The sequence below is a fragment of the Lithobates pipiens genome, unplaced genomic scaffold (assembly GCF_037356315.1).
Source record: "Lithobates pipiens isolate NorthernLeopardFrog02 unplaced genomic scaffold, aLitPip1_a1.2 Scaffold_28, whole genome shotgun sequence".
Classification (NCBI taxonomy): Eukaryota; Metazoa; Chordata; class Amphibia; order Anura; family Ranidae; genus Lithobates; species Lithobates pipiens.
Genome location: NW_027507789.1, coordinates 81,867,093 through 81,886,358, shown reverse-complemented (window position 1 = coordinate 81,886,358; position 19,266 = coordinate 81,867,093). Strand labels below are relative to the sequence as shown.

Genomic DNA, 19,266 nt, shown 5'->3' with positions numbered 1-19,266 from the left:
ATTTAGTGTTACATGGAGGCCCTGGAGGTATTTTACTGGTACTTGAGACTACATTCGGGAGGTGAGCAGCGCCCCTGTCCCAGAAAACGACTGAACATTTAACGTTTACCTACGTAGGCCATGTCTGCCCTGGGTGGCATTCCCCCCCCTCCCTTTTTGTCTTTATTTTTCTATTTTTCCCCGCCGCCATCCCCCCCCTCCTCTCTCTCCGTCTTTGCACTCTCTTCTTCCCCCGTCCTCCCTTTTGACTATGCCTTGTCTCCTTACTAGCCTTTGGGACCCAGAAGAACCCCAGGGTTCTGGACACGACCGGCTCATATTTTACTCTGGTTCACGTAGGTCATGATAAGCTGGCTCGCTGTGGTCCCAGTTGTTCTCCATGATTAAATTTGTCCGAACGGAGCTGCATTAGTTATACTGTACTACATGTCGGAGGTGGGGTTTCTCTCTTTTCTGCATGAAACTCTAGGACTCCCCTCTGAGAACCCAGAGTTATTTGGCTGCCTATTTTTTGTTACCATGTAATTGTGACCCTGGGTCATGCTGTATGGTTGACTGTTACATTTGTGTTGTTCTACTTATACTTAGTAAAAGAATAAAACAAAAAATAAAAAATAAGTCAATGCCAACAACTTAAAAAAAAAGCCTATGGCATCGAGAAATCCCAGGCGGTCTCCCATCCACGTACTAACCAGGTCCCAAACCTGCTTAGCCTCTGAGATCAAATGAGATTTGGCTCTTTCAGGGTGATGCAGCCATAGTAGATTTTTTCAGGCACGCTCAACCCTCTTGACAAACGCCAAGATGGTCACCTTGGGAAACAAACAAAAAAAACAAGTCAATGCCAACAACATAAAAAGAAGCCTACCGCACCTAGTATTTCCACGCGGTCTCCCATCCAGGTATTAACAAGGCGCGTCCCTTTCTAGCCTCTGAGATCAGCGGAGATTGGGCGCTTTCAGGGTGATGTGTCCATAGGCAATCTCTTTGGGCACTCTCATCCCTCTTGAAAAATGCCAAAACCCTGGGAAACAAGCGAAAAAAAACAGGTCAACGCCAACAACATAAAAAGAAGAATACGGCACCTGGTATTCCAAGGCCGTCTCCCATTCAAGTACTAACTAGGCCCAACCCTTCTTAGCCTCTGAGATCAGAAGAGATAGGGTGCTTTCAGGGTGATGTGGCTGTAAGCGATCTCTTTAGGCACTCTCAACCCTCTTGACAAATGGCAAGATGATCACTTTGGGAAACAAGCGAAAAAAACAGGTCAACACCAACAACATAAAAAGAAGCCTGCGGCATCTGGAAAACCCAGGCGGTCTCCCATCCAGGTACAAACCAGGCCCAACCCTGCTTAGCCTCTGAGACCAAGCGAGATTGGGCGCTTTCAGGTTGTTGTGCTCGTAGGCAATTTCTTTGTGCACTCTCAACCCTCTTGACACATGCCAAGATGGTCACCTTGGGAAACAAGGGAAAATAAAACAGGTCAACGCCGACAACATAATGAGAAGCCTATGGCACCTGGTATTCCCAAGCTGTCTCCCATCCAGGAACTAACCAGGCCCATCGCTGCTTAGCCTTCGAGATCAGATGAGATTGGGCTCTTTCAGGGTGATTTGGCCGTAGGCACTCTCTTTGGGTACTCTGAAGCCTCTTGACAAAGGCCAAGATGGTCACCTTGGGAAACAAGCTAAAAAAAACAGGTCAAAGCCAACAACATAAAAAGAAGCCTACGGCATCCAGTATTCCCAGGCGATCTCCCAATCAAGACACTAACCAGACCAGATCCTTCTATGGCACCTGGTCTTCCCAGGCAGTCTCCCATCCAGGTACTAACCAGGCCTGACGCTGCTTAGCCTCTGAAATCAGACGAGATCGGGTGCTTTCAGGTTGATGTGGCCGTAAGCGTTCTCTTCAAGACACGCCCAACCCTCTTGACAAATGGCAAGATGGTCGCCTTGAGAAACAAGCAAAAAAAACAGGTCAAAGCCAACAACATAAAAAGAAGCCTATGGGCTTACAGTGGACCCTAAAAGATGGGACCCACTAGCTCTGTCATGGTTCGGACGCTGTAATGTGTTGAAGATGAACGCGTTGCCACGACTTCTGTATCTACTACAAGCCTTACCTATCAAAATACCCCAGACTTTCTTTCATGCGGTTCGCTCAATCTTTATCAAGTTCCTCTGGCGTGGAAAACATATGCGTATTGGTAGGGCAATGCTATTGCGACCGAAATTGCGGGGAGGTATTGGCTTCCCGGACCCTGCTCTATATTACACAGCGACGCACATGACACCGGTGTTGACTGGTGCCGGTGTTCTGCCATATACTGTCCGGCCATGATATAGTGTCTGCGCCGTACTGCGCATGCGCAGTACGGAGCAGACGAAGCTTCGGAGATTTTCATGCGTGGTGAGTGGAGGTGGTAGCCCCACCATCCAAGTGGACATAGGGTTGTGAATATTAGAGGGCCCCTCGCAGGCGAGCTTCGCTCGCCACGCTTCGGGCTTGGCCTCGCTGCGCATGCGCAGTACACAGCGGACACTATCCGATGGGGGACCATATGTGATAAGACACCGGCATGGGGAACTGAAGCTATGGGTCAAGCTAGAGCAGGAGATGGTGCGGGTTCCACTGGCTGGTCTGCCTTGGGCGGGGAGGCCATTGGAGCCCTGTGTGACTACTCACCCGTTAATTGGCCCCTCGCTCGCCGAGATCGATAGTTTTTTTCACCTTTCCCACCTGACTAACTTCCCTTCTCCTATGACCCCAATTATTGGACATCCTAGATTCCCTCCGGGCCTGTCTGACCAGGCCTTTACCAGGCAAGCCCCGAAAGGGCTTCTGAGAGAAGCCCTATTTCTTGGACCCACGGGCTTGATTCCCATGGGGACCATACTGCTAGAGCAAGTACCTGTTGCATTGGATATATATATATATATTAGACCTATATGTTTCAGGGTGGCCTGCATAAAGTGCCAGGCCACCCTGTCAAAGGCCTTCTCCACGTCCGTTGACAACATAAGCAAGGGCCTTCCCTGTACATGCGCCGCATGGATTAAATTGAGGACTCGGGCCGTATTGTCTCTAGCTTCCGACTTATTTTTATTTTTTTGCTTGTTTCCCAAGGTGACCATCTTGGCGTTTGTCAAGAGGGTTGAAAGTGCCTGAAGAGATTGCCTACAGGCACATCACCCTGAAAGCACCCGATCACGTTTGATGTTGGAAGCTAAGAAGAGTCAGGCCTTGTTAGTACCTGGAGGGGAGACCGCCTGGGAATACCAGGTGTCGTAGACTTCTTTTTATGTTGTTGGCGTTGACCTGTTTTTTTTCCGCTTGTTTCCCAAAGTGACCATCTTGGTGTTTGTCAAGAGGGTTGAGAGTGCCTGAAGAGATTGCCTATGGCCACATCACTCTGAAAGCACCCAATCTCGTCTGACCTTGGAGGCTAAGAAGAGTCGGGCCTGGTTAGTACCTGGATGGGAGACCACCTGGGAATACCAGTTATTGTAGGCTTCTTTTTATGTTGTTGGCGTTGATTCGTTTTCTTTTTTCGCTTGTTTCCCAAGGTGACCATCTTGGCATTTGTCAAGAGGGATGAGAGTGCCCAAAGAGATCGCTTACAGCAGCATCACCCTGAAAGAGCCCTATCTCTTCTCTTCTCTGAGGCTAAGAAGGGTTGGGCCTAGTTAGTAGCTGGATGGGAGATGGCGTTGGAATACCAGGTGCCGTATTCTTCTTTTTATGTTGTTGACATTGACCTGTTTTTTTTCGCTTGTATCTCAAGGTGACTATCTTGGCATTTGTCAAGAGGGTTGAGAATGCCCAAAGAGATTGCCTATGGGCACATAACCCTGAAAGCGCCCGATCTCCTCTGATCTCAGAAGCTAAACAGGGTTGGGCCTTGCTAGTACCTGGATTGGAGACCACCTGGGAATACTAGGTGCTGTAGGCTTCTTTTTATGTTGTTGGCCTTGACCTGGTTTTTTTTTCACTTGTTTCCCAAGGTGACCATCTTGGCGTTTGTCAAGAGGGTTGAGAGTGCCCAAAGAGATCACCTACGGCCCCATCACCCTGAAAGCGCCCAATCTCGTCTGATCTCGGATGCTAAACAGTGTCGGGCCTGGTTAGTACCTGGATGGGAGACCGCCTGGAAATACCAGATGCCATAGGCTTTTTTTTTTTTTTTTTTTTTTATTTAGTAGTATGCGACATACAATGCAAAGGCAACTTCACAGAATGTGTGATACAAATAGTTACAAACAAACGATCATATTGCATGGATATCAGAGCCAATGGTAAGAAGTCCAAGGAGAATAGCACGTGTACAGCTTTGCGGTCATATCAAGATGAGATTAAAGCTCCATCTCGTTGGGATCCTCTACCACTTAAAATATTATTGATACTAGCCCTGCTACCTTCGAAGAGTTTAGATATCCATAGATAGAGGAAGAGTATTGTGTAGTAGTCAAATGGGGTCGGAACATACCATTTTCTTTTCCCTTTTTTGAGTTAAGAAGGGAAATAGTAGAACTGAAAGGAGGGAGAAGGGGAAAGAGAAGATTGGGGAAGGAAATGGCAGAAAAGGAAAAGAAGGGGTAAGGGGGTGTCGTGGGTAGAGTGGATAGGATGGGGTCCCCTCCCAGGGAGCAAGAGACGCCCTCGGCTCACCAGCTCATCAGCTGTCCAACGTTTGGAACAGCGATCTCCAACGATCACCATGAGCTTACTATGTCTCGCGGAGGTATTCTTCCGAAAAGCGAAACTGGGTCCAGTAGAACCATCTGTTCCCATGCTCCTCCGTTTTATCCCTCATTGTGGCAGTCAGGTCTTCCATTCGTTCAATATCATTAACCCTTGCGAACCACTGGGTCACCATTGGAGCAGATTGCTCTTTCCACTGACTTGGGATGCAGGCCCTAGCTGCCTTGAGGAGATGTTTAAGTAAGGACTTATGATAACGCTTTATCGACATAGGAGTTAGATTGAGAAGAACTGCTGCGGGATCATTGGCTAAGGAAATGTCTGTGAACTTGTGGATGAGTCTCAGGACAGGCTGCCCGAATGTTTGTAATTTAGGGCATTCCCAGAAAATGTGGAGAATGGTGCCAGCCTGTTGCCCACAGCGACAGCAGCGGTCAGATTGACCGGGGAATATTTTGGCCAACACCACCGGTGTACGATACCAGCATGTGATCAGCTTATATGAGATCTCCTGATATTTACTGCAGAGTGACGACTTATGGGCGAAAAAGAGTATTCTGTCCTTCTGTGGTTTGGAGAATGTAGTTTGTAAGTCCCTTTTCCATTTAGCTAGGAAGGGTGGATCCGTGGAGGATTGTGCATCTGTCAGGATTAGGTAGGACCTAGAGAGGGAACCATGAATTGGGCCATCATCCAGGCAAAGTTCCTTGAAGGGGTGGAATTGTCTAGAGAAGAACGAATGGTTAGGTAGTGATCCGAGGAAATGGATTAGCTGTCTAGCTCTCCAGCTATCCAATGCAACAGGTACTTGCTCTAGCAGTATGGTTCCCATGGGAATCAAGCCTGTGGGTCCAAGAAATAGGGCTGCTCTCAGAAGCCCTTTCGGGGCTTGCCTGGTAAAGGCCTGGTCAGACAGGCCCGGAGGGAATCTAGGATGTCCAATAATTGGGGTCATAGGAGAAGGGAAGTTAGTCAGGTGGGAAAGGTGAAAAAAACTATCCATCTCGGCGAGCGAGGGGCCAATTAATGGGTGAGTAGTCACACAGGACTCCAATGGCCTCCCCGCCCAAGGCAGACCAGCCAGTGGAACCCGCGCCATCTCCTGCTCTAGCTTGACCCATAGCTTCAGTTCCCCATGCCGGTGTCTTATCACATATGGTCCCCCATCGGATAGTGTCCGCTGTGTACTGCGCATGCGCAGTACACAGCAACACAGATTTCAAAAATTGCGAGCATGAACGGCACCTGCGCACTGAGTACAGGTTCTATCCCCACTATCCAAGTGGACATAGAGTAAGAATATAAAAGAGCCGAGCGCAGCGAAGCCAAGCCCGAAGCGTGGCGAGCGAAGCTCGCCTGCGAGGGGCCCTCTAACCACTTTCAGACCGGACCAATTTGCTGGTCAAAGACCAGACCACTTTTTGTGATTCGGCACTGCGTCGCTTTAACTGACAATTGCGCGGTCGTGCGACGTGGCTCTCAAACAAAATTAACGTCCTTTTTTTCCCACAAATAGAGCTTTCTTTTGGTGGTATTTGATCACCCCTGCGGTTTTTATTTTTTGCGCTATAAACAAAAATAGAGCGACAATTTTGAAAAAAACCCATTATTTTTTACTTTTTGTTATAATAAATATCCCCCAAAAATATATAAAAAAACATTTTTTTCCCTCAATTTAGGCCAATACGTATTCGTCTACATATTTTTGGTAAAAAAAATCGCAATAAGCGATTATTGATTGGTTTGCGCAAAAGTTATAGCGTTTACAAAATAGGGATAGTTTTATAGCATTTTTATTAACATTTTTTTATTATTTTATTTTTACTAGTAATGGCGGCGATCTGCGATTTTTATTGTGACTGCGACATTGTCGGGGACCCATCGGACATTTTTGACACATTTTTGGGACCATTGTCATTTATACAGTAATCACTGCTATATAAATGCAGTGATTCCTGTGTAAATGACACTGGCAGTGAAAGGGTTAACCAGTGAGTGGCAATGTAGGGGTTAAGTGTTCCTAGGGGAGTGTTACTAACTGTGGGGGGGTTGGGCTTTCATTTAGTGTACACTGTTCTCTGCTCCAATCACATGGAGCAGAGATCAGCGTCACTAGTTGCTAGGCAGAATGAGAAAATGTTGTTTATACAGCATTTCCTCACTTCCGCCGCTCCGTGAGACGATCGCGGGGATGCCCGCGGCGATCGAGTCCGCGGGTCCCGCGACCGGACTCACGGGGGTCCCGACCAGCGCGGGAGCATGGACGTACATGTACGCCAATATGCCTGCCCGTGCCATGCTGTCGACGTACATCGTCGTGTTCTGGTCGGGAAGTGGCTAATATTCACAACCCTATGTCCGCTTGGATGGTGGGGCTACCACCTCCACTCACCGCGCAGGAGCCGTTCAGCTTCGGAGTACACAGCGGACACTATATCATGGCCGGACAGTATATGGCAGAACACCGGCACCAGTCAACCACCGGTGTCATGTGCCTCGCTGTGTAATATAGAGCAGGGTGCGGGAAGCCAATACCTCCCCGCAATTTCGGTCGCAATAGCATTGCCCTACCAATACGCATATGTTTTCCGCGCCAGAGGAACTTGATAAAGATTGAGCGAACCGAATGAAAGAAAGTCTGGGGTATTTTGATAGGTAAGGCTTGTAGTAGATACAGAAGTCGTGGCAACGCGTTCATCTTCAACACATTACAGCGTCCGAACCATGACAGAGCTAGTGGGTCCCATCTTTTAAGGTCCGCTGTAAGCCCATAGGCTTCCTTTTATGTTGTTGGCTTTGTCTGTTGTTCTCAAGGCGACCATTTGGCGTTTGTCAAGAGGGTTAGGCGTGTCTTGAAGAGAACGCTTACGGCCACATCAACCTGAAAGCACCCGATCTCGTCTGATTTCAGAGGCTAAGCAGCGTCAGGCCTGGTTAGTACCTGGATGGGAGACTGCCTGGGAAGACCAGGTGCCATAGAAGGATCTGGTCTGGTTAGTGTCTTGATTGGGAGATCGCCTGGGAATACTGGATGCCGTAGGCTTCTTTTTATGTTGTTGGCTTTGACCTGTTTTTTTTAGCTTGTTTCCCAAGGTGACCATCTTGGCCTTTGTCAAGAGGCTTCAGAGTGCCCAAAGAGAGTGCCTACAGCCAAATCACCCTGAAAGAGCCTAATCTCATCTGATCCCGGAGGCTAAGCAGCGATGGGCCTGGTTAGTACCTGGATGGGAGAAAGCTTGGGAATACCAGGTGCCGTAGGCTTCTCATTATGTTGTCGCGTTGACCTGTTTTTTTTCCCTTGTTTCCCAAGGTGACCATCTTGGCATGTGTCAAGAGGGTTGAGAGTGCACAAAGAAATTGCCTATGGGCACAACACCCTGAAAGCGCCCAATCTCGTTTGGTCTCAGAGGCTAAGCAGGGTTGGGCCTGGTTTGTACCTGGATGGGAGACCGCCTGGGTTTTCCAGATGCCGCAGGCTTCTTTTTATGTTGTTGGTGTTGACCTGTTTTTTTCGCTTGTTTCCCAAAGGGATCATCTTGGCATTTGTCAAGAGGGTTGAGAGTGCCTAAAGAGATCGCTTACAGCCACATCACCCTGAAAGCACCCTATCTATTCTGATCTCAGAGGCTAAGAAGGGTTGGGCCTAGTTAGTACTTGAATGGGAGACGGCCTTGGAATACCAGGTGCCGTATTCTTCTTTTTATGTTGTTGGCGTTGACCTGTTTTTTTTCGCTTGTTTCCCAGGGTGACTATCTTGGCATTTTTCAAGAGGGATGAGAGTGCCCAAAGAGATTGCCTATGGGCACATCCCCCTGAAAGCGCCCAATCTCTGCTGATCTCAGAGGCTAGAAAGGGTCGCGCCTTGTTAATACCTGGATGGGAGACCGCCTGGAAATACTAGGTGCGGTAGGCTTCTTTTTATGTTGTTGGTGTTGACTTGTTTTTTTTGTTTGTTTCCTAAGGTGACCATCTTGGCATTTGTCAAGAGGGTTGAGCGTGCCTGAAAAAATCTACTATGGCTGCATCACCCTGAAAGAGCCAAATCTCATTTGATCTCAGAGCAGGGCCGGCGCTACCACTAGGCGAAGTAGGCAGCCGCCTAGGGCGCACTACCACCTAGGGCGCAACTACGGCCTCTGCCCAGTGTGAGCTCCTCTTCTGCTCTCTCGCCCCCCCTGTGGTGTTCCACCGGCGCCACCAATCCCCCATGTTTCCCGCTGAGCGCCCCACCGTACTCATCTCACAGCGCCGCTCCGGGACTCCTTTGCTCCAGCCTGTCCCTCTGGAGCTGCGCTGTGTGTCTGTGTGAGTGCAGCGGAGGGGCGGGGCTCGGCGGAGATGGGAGCTTCGAGAGGTCGGTCAGCTGACCTCCTGCCCGGCGGGGACATCATGGAGCGGGGTTGACGGCGCTGGCCTGGTCCCGGCGGGGATATGATGGAGGCGGAGCGGATGGATGGCGCTGGTGTGGCCCCGGCGGAGCGGGTGGACGGCGCTGGTGTGGCCCCGGCGGAGCGGATGGATGGCGCTGGCGTGGCCCCGGCGGAACGGGTGGACGGCGCTGGCAGTGCGGAGGAGTCGGAGAGGCCCGGTGGGATGATGGTCGCTGAAGGCAGCATCAAAGAGCAGAGGTAAGGAGGAGGATGGATCCATTGAGCTGTATGGAGGGGGTTTGTGTGTGAGTAATGCAGGAAGTAGGAGTCAGGTAGGTCAGTGTGATGTGTGTCAGTGTCATGCCAGTGTGGTGTGTCTGTGTATGTGTCATGTCAGTGTGATGTGTCTGTGTATGTGTCATGTCAGTGTGATGTGTCTGTGTATGTGTCATGCCAGTGTGATGTGTTTGTGTATGTGTCATGTCAGTGTGATGTGTCTGTGTATGTGTCATGTCAGTGTGATGTGTCTGTGTATGTGTCATGTCAGTGTGATGTGTCTGTGTATGTGTCATGTCAGTGTAATGTGTCAGTGTATGTGTCATGTCAGTGTAATGTGTCAGTGTATGTGTCATGCCAGTGTGATGTGTCAGTGTATGTGTCGTGTCAGTGTATGTGTCATGTCAGTGTAATGTGTCAGTGTATGTGTCATGTCAGTGTAATGTGTCTGTGTATGTGTCATGTCAGTGTGATGTGTCTGTGTATGTGTCATGTCAGTGTGATGTGTCTGTGTATGTGTCATGTCATTGTGATGTGTCTGTGTATGTGTCATGCCAGTGTGATGTGTCAGTGTATGTGTCGTGTCAGTGTATGTGTCATGTCAGTGTAATGTGTCAGTGTATGTGTCATGTCAGTGTGATGTGTCAGTGTATGTGTCATGTCAGTGTGATGTGTCTGTGTATGTGTCATGTCAGTGTATGTGTCATGTCAGTGTGATGTGTCTGTGTATGTGTCATGCCAGTGTGATGTGTCTGTGTATGTGTCATGCCAGTGTGATGTGTCAGTGTATGTGTCATGCCACTGTATGTGTCATGCCAGTGTGATGTGTCGTGTCAGTGTATGTGTCGTGTCAGTGTAATGTGTCAGTGTATGTGTCGTGTCAGTGTATGTGTCATGTCAGTGTATGCGTCAGTGTATGCGTCAGTGTATGCGTCAGTGCCATTTTATGTGTCAGGGTATGTGTTTTCAGGGTATGTGTTTTCAGGGTATGTGTTTTCAGGGTAGGTGTCAGCGTGATGGTCAGTGTAGGTGTCAGCGTGATGGTCAGTGTAGGTGTCAGCGCGATAGTCAGTGTAATTGGCAGTGTAGGTGCCAGGTGGGTTGGTGTAGGTGCCAGGTGGGTTGGTGTAGGTGCCAGGTGGGTCGGTGTAGGGGTCAATGTGATGTGAGTAGTGCAGGAAGTAGGAGTCAGGTGGATTAGTTTATGTGTCAGGGGGTCAGTGTAGGGGTCAGATAGGTCATGTGTAGCAAGGGCAGGTGGAGTCATGGGCGCAGCCGGGGGGGGGTGGCAAAATTAGGTTTTCGCCTAGGGTGTCAACGATCCTTGCACCAGCCCTGTCTCAGAGGCTAAGCAGGGTTGGGACCTGGTTAGTACCGGGATGGGAGACCGCCTGGGATTTCTCGATGCCATAGGCTTTTTTTTTAAGTTGTTGGCATTGACTTAATTTTTTTTTTTTGTTTTATTCTTTTATTAAGTATAAGTAGAACAACATAAATATAACAGTCAACCATACAGCATGACCCAGGGTCACAATTACATGGTAACAAAAAATAGGCAGCCAAATAACTCTGGGTTCTCAGAGGGGAGTCCTAGAGTTTCATGCAGAAAAGAGAGAAACCCCACCTCCGACATGTAGTACAGTATAACTAATGCAGCTCCGTTCGGACAAATGTAATCATGGAGAACAACTGGGACCACAGCGAGCCAGCTTATCATGACCTACGTGAACCAGAGTAAAATATGAGCCGGTCGTGTCCAGAACCCTGGGGTTCTTCTGGGTCCCAAAGGCTAGTAAGGAGACAAGGCATAGTCAAAAGGGAGGACGGGGGAAGAAGAGAGTGCAAAGACGGAGAGAGAAGAGGGGGGGGATGGCGGCAGGGAAAAAAAGAAAAATAAAGACAAAAAGGGAAGGGGGGGAATGCCACCCAGGGCAGACTTGGCCTACGTAGGTAAACGTTAGATGTTCAGTCGTTTTCTGGGACAGGGGCGCTGCTCACCTCCCAAATGTAGTCTCAAGTACCAGTAAAATACCTCCAGGGCCTCCATGTAACACTAAATGCCTCTTCAGTGTTGTGAAGGGTGGCGGTCAATTCTTCCATCCGGAGAATATGATTGACTTTGGAATACCACAGCACCTTGGATGGGGGCTGAGGCTGCCTCCACAGTGTGGGAATGCAGGCCCGGGCGGCGTTCAGGAGTTGCATCGTGAGGGTTTTTTTGTATTTTCGAACAGGCTGTTTTTATTGTCCCGGTCACCTCCACCCAAAAGTTCCTCAAGGCCGGGCATGCCCAGAAAATGTGTCCCATGGTCCCCGTATCTGAATTGCACCTCCAACAAACATCCGGAATCGATCTATTCATTTTATTCAGAAGGTATGGGACTCTATACCAGCGTGAGACTATCTTGTATCCTGATTCTTGATATTGGTTTGCGATGGAAGCTTTATGTACTAATGTCAGGATATTCCCTATCTGTTGTGGGGTAAATGTGATGCCAAATGCAATCTCCCATTTGTGGATAAATGGTGGGGTCGACTCCTCCTCCTGACTACTTAATAGGTTGTACAGGAGGGAGAGGGTGTGTTGCACAGGTTCCTTTTTGTGACAGATGGATTCATAGGGCGTCAGGTCTCTAGGAGTGTAGGGGGCCCTTTGTATGGCCAGAAGAAAGTTGATAAGCATTAAACAAGTCAAGCGGAGGGTCAGAAAGCTCGGCGACAGTTTGCGTGGTCGGGAGCCCTCCCGAGGACCACACCTCTCCCAGACGCTGTTTCCCCACCACTGTCAACTGTCGCAGTTTCTTGTTGGTAAATCCCGGTGGGAAGTCTGGATTACCTATAACCGGAGTCATTGGTGACGGCAGGGGAGCAATGTGTGTGCAGCGGAACAACCTCCGCACAACAGCCAACGTAGCTCCCACTACGGGGTGATCTCTGAGGTCTTTTGGTAGGGAGGACAGGAGCCACGGGGAGGTCAATAGGGGAATGGATCCATCCTCAATCTCCATCTCCACCCACTGCTTGTGTGGGCCATTACAATGCCAATCAACGACTCTCGCTAGCAGAGTCACTCTGTTGTATTGTCTCAGATCTGGGAGACCCAGACCCCCCTTGTCCTTTGGTCTGGCAAGCAATTGCAAACGGGCTCTGGGCGGTTTGCGCGCCCAAATAAAGTCCCGGAGCAGCACCTGCAGATGTCTGAAAAAGATTGGGGGTAACCGGATCGATAATGTCTGGAACAAGTATAAGATCCGCGGGAGGGCCGTCATTTTGAATGCATTACAGCGCCCGAACCAGGTCAGTGTTAAATCATGCCAGTTTCCCAAATCAGATTTCAGTCTATTCAGGAGAGGAAGAAAATTAAGCGGGTACAATTGCACCAAATCCGCTGCGATGTCAACGCCCAGGTAACGTATAGATTTTTCAGCTCAGTAGAATGGAAAAGCGGAGCATAGCCTCTTGGCCTCACCATCCGGGACCGATATATTCAATACAGCCGATGGTGCAATTGATTTTATAGTTTGATAGGCTGCCGTATCGCCGGAGAGCCACGAGTATATTGGGAAGCGAAATGTGTGGATTGGAGACGAAAAAAATTAGATCGTCAGCGTACGCCGCAATTTTGTGGTGTGCCGAGGGTTTGGATATGCCAGTAATATTCGGGTCATTCCGAACGTGACACATAAGTGGTTCCAGTGTCAGAATAAAAATTAGGGGAGACAGAGGGCACCCCTGCCTCGTCCCATTAGTGATGGGGAAAGAGTCCGAGCACTCTGAAAGCACCCAATCTCGTCTGATCTTGGAGGCTAAGAAGAGTCAGGCCTGGTTAGTACCTGGATGGGAGACCACCTGGGAATACCAGTTATTGTAGGCTTCTTTTTATGTTGTTGGCCTTGATTCGTTTTGTTTTTTTTTCGCTTGTTTCCCAAGGTGACTATCTTGGCATTTGTCAAGAGGGTTGAGAGTGCCCAAAGAGATTGCCTATGGGCACATAAGCCGAAAAGCGCCAGATCTCCTCTGATCTCAGAGGCTAAACAGGGTCGGGCCTTGCTAGTACCTGGATTGGAGACCACCTGGGAATACTAGGTGCTGAAGGCTTATTTTTATGTTGTTGGCGTTGACTTGTTTTTTTTTTTGTTTGTTTACCAAGGTGACCATCTTGGTGTTTGTCAAGAGGGTTGAGAGTGCTTGAAGAGCTCGCCTATGGCCACATAACCCTGAAAGCACCAGATCTCGTCTGATCTCAGAGACTAAACAGGGTCGGGCCTTGTTAATACCTGGATGGGAGACCACCTGGGAATACTAGGTGCTGTAGACTTCTTCTCATGTTGTTGGCGTTGACTTGATTTTTTTGTTTGTTTCCCAAGGTGACCATATTGGCGTTAGTCAAGGTTGAGAGTGCCTGAAGAAATCTCCTACGGCCACACCACCCTAAAAGAGCCCAATCTCATCTGATCTCAGAGGCTAAGCAGGGTTGGGACCAGTTTAGTACCTGGATGGGAGACCGCCTGGGATTTCCAGATGCCGTAGGCTTCTTTTTATGTTGTGGCCGTTGACCTATTTTTTTCCGCTTGTTTCCAAGGTGACCATCTTGGTGTTTGTCAAGAGAGTTGAGAGTGCCTGAAGATATCGGCTACGGCCACATCGCCCTGAATCTGTTCCATCTCGTCTGATCTTGGAGGCTAAGCAGGGTCAGGCCTGGTTAATGCCTGGATGGGAAACCGCCTGGGAATACCAGGTGTCGTAGGCTTCTTTTTTTTTTCAAATATAATTTTTTCTCCAAATAGGGGAAGACGGTCCCCCGAGTACATAATGCAACAGAGAAATACAGAGCAAAAAGCAGCTGAACAATACTTGATACAGGTATATTCGCAACTGTGAGTCTGCCTTCCATCAATCACAATGATTCGAGGCACGGATAAAGTACTGTACCAAGATCCAGGGTCACACAAACCCCCAGGTCCCTCCGGCATAATCCATCCAGAGGGGGGTGTGGGGCCGTCATTCCCAATTTTCCACTCTTTCCAAAAGAGAGAGGGGGTGGAGGGGGTGAGAGATAGGGGAGGAAGGCAGAAAAGAGAAGGGTTGAAAGATCAGAAAAGGAGAAGAGGGGACGAGACACGATGGCAGCCACTGTCCAAGGGGCCAGTCAAGGAAAGCTCAGAGCACTAAGGCGATAGCAGGCGACATCCTTCCAGTGAGAATATAAAGGTATTCCAGATGTCTCAGGTTTGTTTAAAAAATTCTTGTATACCTTGTGATGTGAGGATCAAGTCCTCCATTTTTTTTAATGTCCTCTATTTTCTTAAGCCAGTGAGTAATGAAAGGGGGGGAACATTTTTTCCAATAGAGAGGGATGCAGGATTTCGCCGCATTTATCACATGACGTAAAATAGATTTTTTTGTACTTCTTAATGGGAATCTGTGAATGGTGCAAGAGAAAGAATGCAGCCTCTTCCTGGATGGAGAAGTCTGTGAATTTTTGTGTTATGCATCGGATCTCTGTCCAGAAGTCCACCAAGCTGAGGCAGGACCAAAAAATGTGCAGCAACGTGCCCTCTTCTTCTCCACACCTCCAGCATATGTTCGAGGAAGAGGAGAAACATTTCTGCAGCTTTGATGGTGTCAAATACCACCTGGTGAGAAGTTTAAAATTCGTCTCCTGTATCTTCGTGCACAGCGACATTTTGAGAGCCAAAGTGATAATGCGTTGTCTCTGTGCTGGGGAAAATTAGCAATTAAGGTCCTTTTCCCAGTTGGACAGACAGGTTAAGTGTGGGTAATCTGTTTGAGAGAGAATGTGGGCCAAAGGGCCTTCGCTCCTGCATAGAGTCTCAAACTCCGTCTGAGGGCGGGCGAACGTTTGAGGATTGGGGATGGAATGGAGAAAATGATGTCGTTGCGCCGCTCTCCAAAAAGGCAGTTGGAAAAGCCCTGTCGGATCTGTTAGGGTTGAGAAAGAAGGCCATTTTCCATCAATGACGAATTTAGACGCATTGTCTAGGTTGGAATTTCTAAGTGGGTCCCCAGTTCAAAGGTTGGATGGCCACGTATAGGGAATAGGGGGGAAGTCAAAGACGTGAGTGTGTTTTGGGTAGCGATCAGGTGACTGACTTTCAACTAAGCCCCTATAGTGGGATGTGACATAAATTCTGTGGGTAAATACTTATAGCACTACATGGCGCTTCTTAGCAGAATTCGGGAGTGAGCTTAGAAAGTTTGTTTCGATTCCAGTCCAATACACGGCCCAGATGGGAGGCCAGGTAGTAGCGTCGCAAGTTAGGGAGAACCAACCCTCCCTGTTGTTTAGACAATGTCAGCTGTGACCGCTTAAGTCTGGGATTTTTGTGGGCCCAGTTAAATTGAGTGAGCAAGGATTGAGCTTGCTTAAAAAACAGGACTGGAATCTGGATCGGGAGAGCTTGGAAAAGATAAGTAAATTTAGGGAGTATGTTCATTTTAATGAGATTGCATCTGCTGAACCAGGAATGGAGGCCAGAATGCCACCCGTGAAGCAAACTGCGGATCTTAGTGACAAGGGGTGGGGGGAAGTTCAACATAAACGTACGCGCGATGTCCGGTGGAATGTAAGTACGTGAGTATATCTTACTTATCCATGCCAGCATCCGTTCACTCAGACCTATATGGCAAAGGACCGAGAACATTAATGTCCATTTGACCCGATCAAAAGCCTTCTCGGCATCAGTACTCATGAAAAGACAAGGGGTCCCAGATGACTTTGCTTTACGGATCAGGGTAAGCACCTTAGTGGTGTTGTCCTTATCTTCCCTGGTGGGAATAAAACCTAACTGGTCAATATGTATAAGGGACTACAAGTGATGTGCCAATCACGTGGCGAGGAGTTAGAGAATAGTTTTAGGACCGAATTTTGGAGGGAAATGGTCTGTAGCTTCCACATAGGCCCGGGTCTTTGCCCTCCTTAGGTATCAACGAGATGTGGGCTCTAAGGGTATCCTCAGGAAAATCCCCATTTGAGCTCAGAGTATTAAATAAATTCACCAAGCGCGGGCCGAGAATAGGGAGGAAGGTCTTAAAGTATTGTGCGGTATATCCGTCAGGGCCCGGAGCCTTACCCACCTTCGGAGGTCCCACGGCCGTCTGGACTTCTTCCAGTGTGATCGGGTCCTCCAAGTACTCCCGTGATTCTGATGAGAGGGTTGGTAGACCAGAACCGGTTACATATCTGTCTATATTGTCCTGTCCAGACCCTGAATCGGGCAGGTTGTAGAGATCAGAGTAACATTTTTCAAAGACTTCAACTATTTGGGTTGGGGTAGAGGCCCTCTGGCCATTCTCATCTATCAACTGTGGTATGTAAGAGCCAGATTTCAACTCCTTTACCGACCTGGCTAAGATTTTTCTGCATTTGTCCTCTGACTCCTACGTCAGTTTACGACAGAACTGGAGTGCCGCTTTCGCTTTATAATGGAGAAGGACAGCAATATGGGTATGGAGTGTCCCCAATTCAATCTCTAAGGTCCGTAAGGGGGTATGTTTATGTTTCGCTTCCACAGAGGCAAGTTCACGAAACAGATTAGCAAGCTGTTCCTGATAAGTACCCTGCGGAGTACTGACTTGTGAGCCTCCCAAATTATCCCCGGGTCACAGTCCTGCTTTAGTTTTCTTGGAAATAAAGGTCCAATTCCCTGGTCACATCTGCTAAAACTTCCGGTATCTGGATGAGGCTCTCATTAAGGTGCCAGAATAGAGACCTAGGTGAGGGGTAGGGAGCGAGGAGCAAGAGGCAGAAGTGTCAACCGATGGCGAAAGGGGACATTAAAGTCCCCACCTAATATCAATTGGCCCTCCCGAAAGTCACATAATCTGTGCAGGGTAGTTCTGAGGAACGTGTCTTGGTGATCATTGGGAGCGTACACAGTGGCAAATGTAAAAAGGCGCTCTCCAATGTGGCCCCTAAGAAAAAGATATTGGCCCCCAGGGTCCACCAGAGAATCCTGGAGAACCCAGGGGAGCCTGCTAGAGATCAGAATGGAGAGGAGGGGTTAGTAGAGTGGTAGACCTTAGGGAAGGATCTCGACCATAGAAAGGGGAGGCTAGTATTTTTAAAATGTGTTTCTTGTATAAAGGCCACATCAGTACAGGATGTGTTCAGTTTTCCCAGGAGGATCCACCGTTTTTCAGGGGAGTTCAGTCCCTTAACGTTTAGAGAGGTGACCTTGACTGAGTCTCCCATCGCTCCTCGGGGAGGGGGAGGGGGACGTCAGAGAAAAGCAAAGAAAGTTGAACCAAGGTAGGTTTTGGGTAGGTAATGCATGGCGGGAACTAAGGGGGAGAAAGGAAGGGCAAATGGAAGGAAAGGTAAAGGGAAAAAGAGGCCGGGCACCCCAACCCCAGGGGGAGAGGGAAATTAAGGGTTGTCCGCACTCAACAGTACAGGAAGGGTATACTAAAACAGCACAATTATGCTATAGCGCTTACCAGATGTACACTGGGTTTAAAGCGCTGTCCTACTTGGGTTATTGGGTAGACAGGTCGGAGAGGGAGCCCCCGAATCCTAGTCCCCCCAGTCCCGGCAGTGGTAAATGTCACGTCTGATACCGCTATGCAAATAAAAGACAATCAGTAACATCAAAGAAACAAAAAACAATAGTATAACCAAAACAGAGGTAGAGCATATAACTGTCAGCACTGAGGGGTCTCCTCGGCTCGCCCTAAACATAGGCATGCACGAGGGAGCCCGTCACAACAGAAAAGGCATCACAGAATGGGATCCACCACCCCCCATCCCATACCCCTAAAGTACATGCAGTCCCCGAACAAATGCATTTCTCCCTTTGGCAGATTGTCCTCTCCTTACCCCCTCTCCCCTGTCCACGCCCCGGGGGGAAAAGGGGCAGGGAAGGGGGGAAAGGGGGAGTGGAAGGGGGGAAAGGGGGAGTGGAAGGGGGAAAGGGGGAGGGAAAGGAGGGAAGGGAAGGGTGGGAAGGGGGGGAAGGGAGGGGGGGAAACAGGGGAGAGGGGACAAACATGCAGAAATGTCAAGTCCTTTAGCGCACTCCCACCAGCAAACACCCGGACCCCATAAATTTCAACTCCTCCCCTCCATGGTCACCAAATCAAGATGAAAGAGGAGCAGCCCTGGTCGGTGCATGGAAAATCCGGCAGGCAAGGGGCTGGGGCCACCATCCCTCCATCCAATGGGAGACTTCACCCGAGCAGCAGTCCTAGGGCCCGCCAATTAGTGTCTCTCCTGCATCGCCATCGGGGGCTGTGTAGAGCATCCAGAGGGAGGCTGGGACCGCCCAAACAGTAAGGGGTAAATCCTCCAGGGGGGTCCAGAGTCACCCTGGAGGGAAGCAGTGTCTCGTACCAATAGGCTCAATAAATAAGTCATCCAGGGTCCCCGAAAGCTGCAGAAGGCAATGTCAGCAAAGAGTAGGTGGGAGCCAGAGGGGGGGACAAGGGGCGCATCCAGGGGGAGGGGACACATATGCGGGAATGTCAAGCCCTTCCAGTACAGCGCATTAGGTATCACTCAGACCCCCCAAAGTGCAACTCCCCCATCTAAGGTCAAGACTCCAGAAGGGAAGATGAGCCGCCCTGGTCTGTACATGAAAGAACCTGCTGCCAAGGGGTTGGGGCCATCATCCCTTCCTCCAATGGGAGATGCCACCGGAATGAAAGCCCTGTGTCCTGTCAAGTGGTGCCCCTCTGACAATGTCGTTGTAGTATATGTGGAGCATCCAGGGAGAGGCAGGGACCACCCAAACAGTGAGGGGTAAAGCCTCCAAGGGGGACCGGTGTCGGACAGGAGGATAGCTGTGTCTTGTACAAGTTGGTTAATTAGACAAGTCATCCAGTGTGTTCCTGTGAGCAGCGGAAAGAAAGGTCGGTAAGGATTATGAATGGGTGGGGGCCAGGGAGTGCATAA

The 19,266-nt window shown here is 49.2% G+C and overlaps 6 pseudogenes; 5 read left to right on the top strand and 1 right to left on the bottom strand.

Moving 5' to 3' along the window:
- Nucleotides 1-1,509: 1,509 nt before the first annotated feature.
- LOC143936889 (5S ribosomal RNA) lies at nt 1,510-1,628 on the bottom strand (annotated as a pseudogene).
- Nucleotides 1,629-3,400: 1,772 nt separating this feature from the next.
- Nucleotides 3,401-3,519, top strand: LOC143936796 (5S ribosomal RNA; annotated as a pseudogene).
- A 320-nt stretch (nt 3,520-3,839) lies between these two features.
- LOC143936358 (5S ribosomal RNA) lies at nt 3,840-3,958 on the top strand (annotated as a pseudogene).
- A 101-nt stretch (nt 3,959-4,059) lies between these two features.
- LOC143936654 (5S ribosomal RNA) lies at nt 4,060-4,178 on the top strand (annotated as a pseudogene).
- A 9,374-nt stretch (nt 4,179-13,552) lies between these two features.
- LOC143936479 (5S ribosomal RNA) lies at nt 13,553-13,671 on the top strand (annotated as a pseudogene).
- A 95-nt stretch (nt 13,672-13,766) lies between these two features.
- On the top strand, nt 13,767-13,886 carry LOC143936990 (5S ribosomal RNA; annotated as a pseudogene).
- Nucleotides 13,887-19,266: the final 5,380 nt, after the last annotated feature.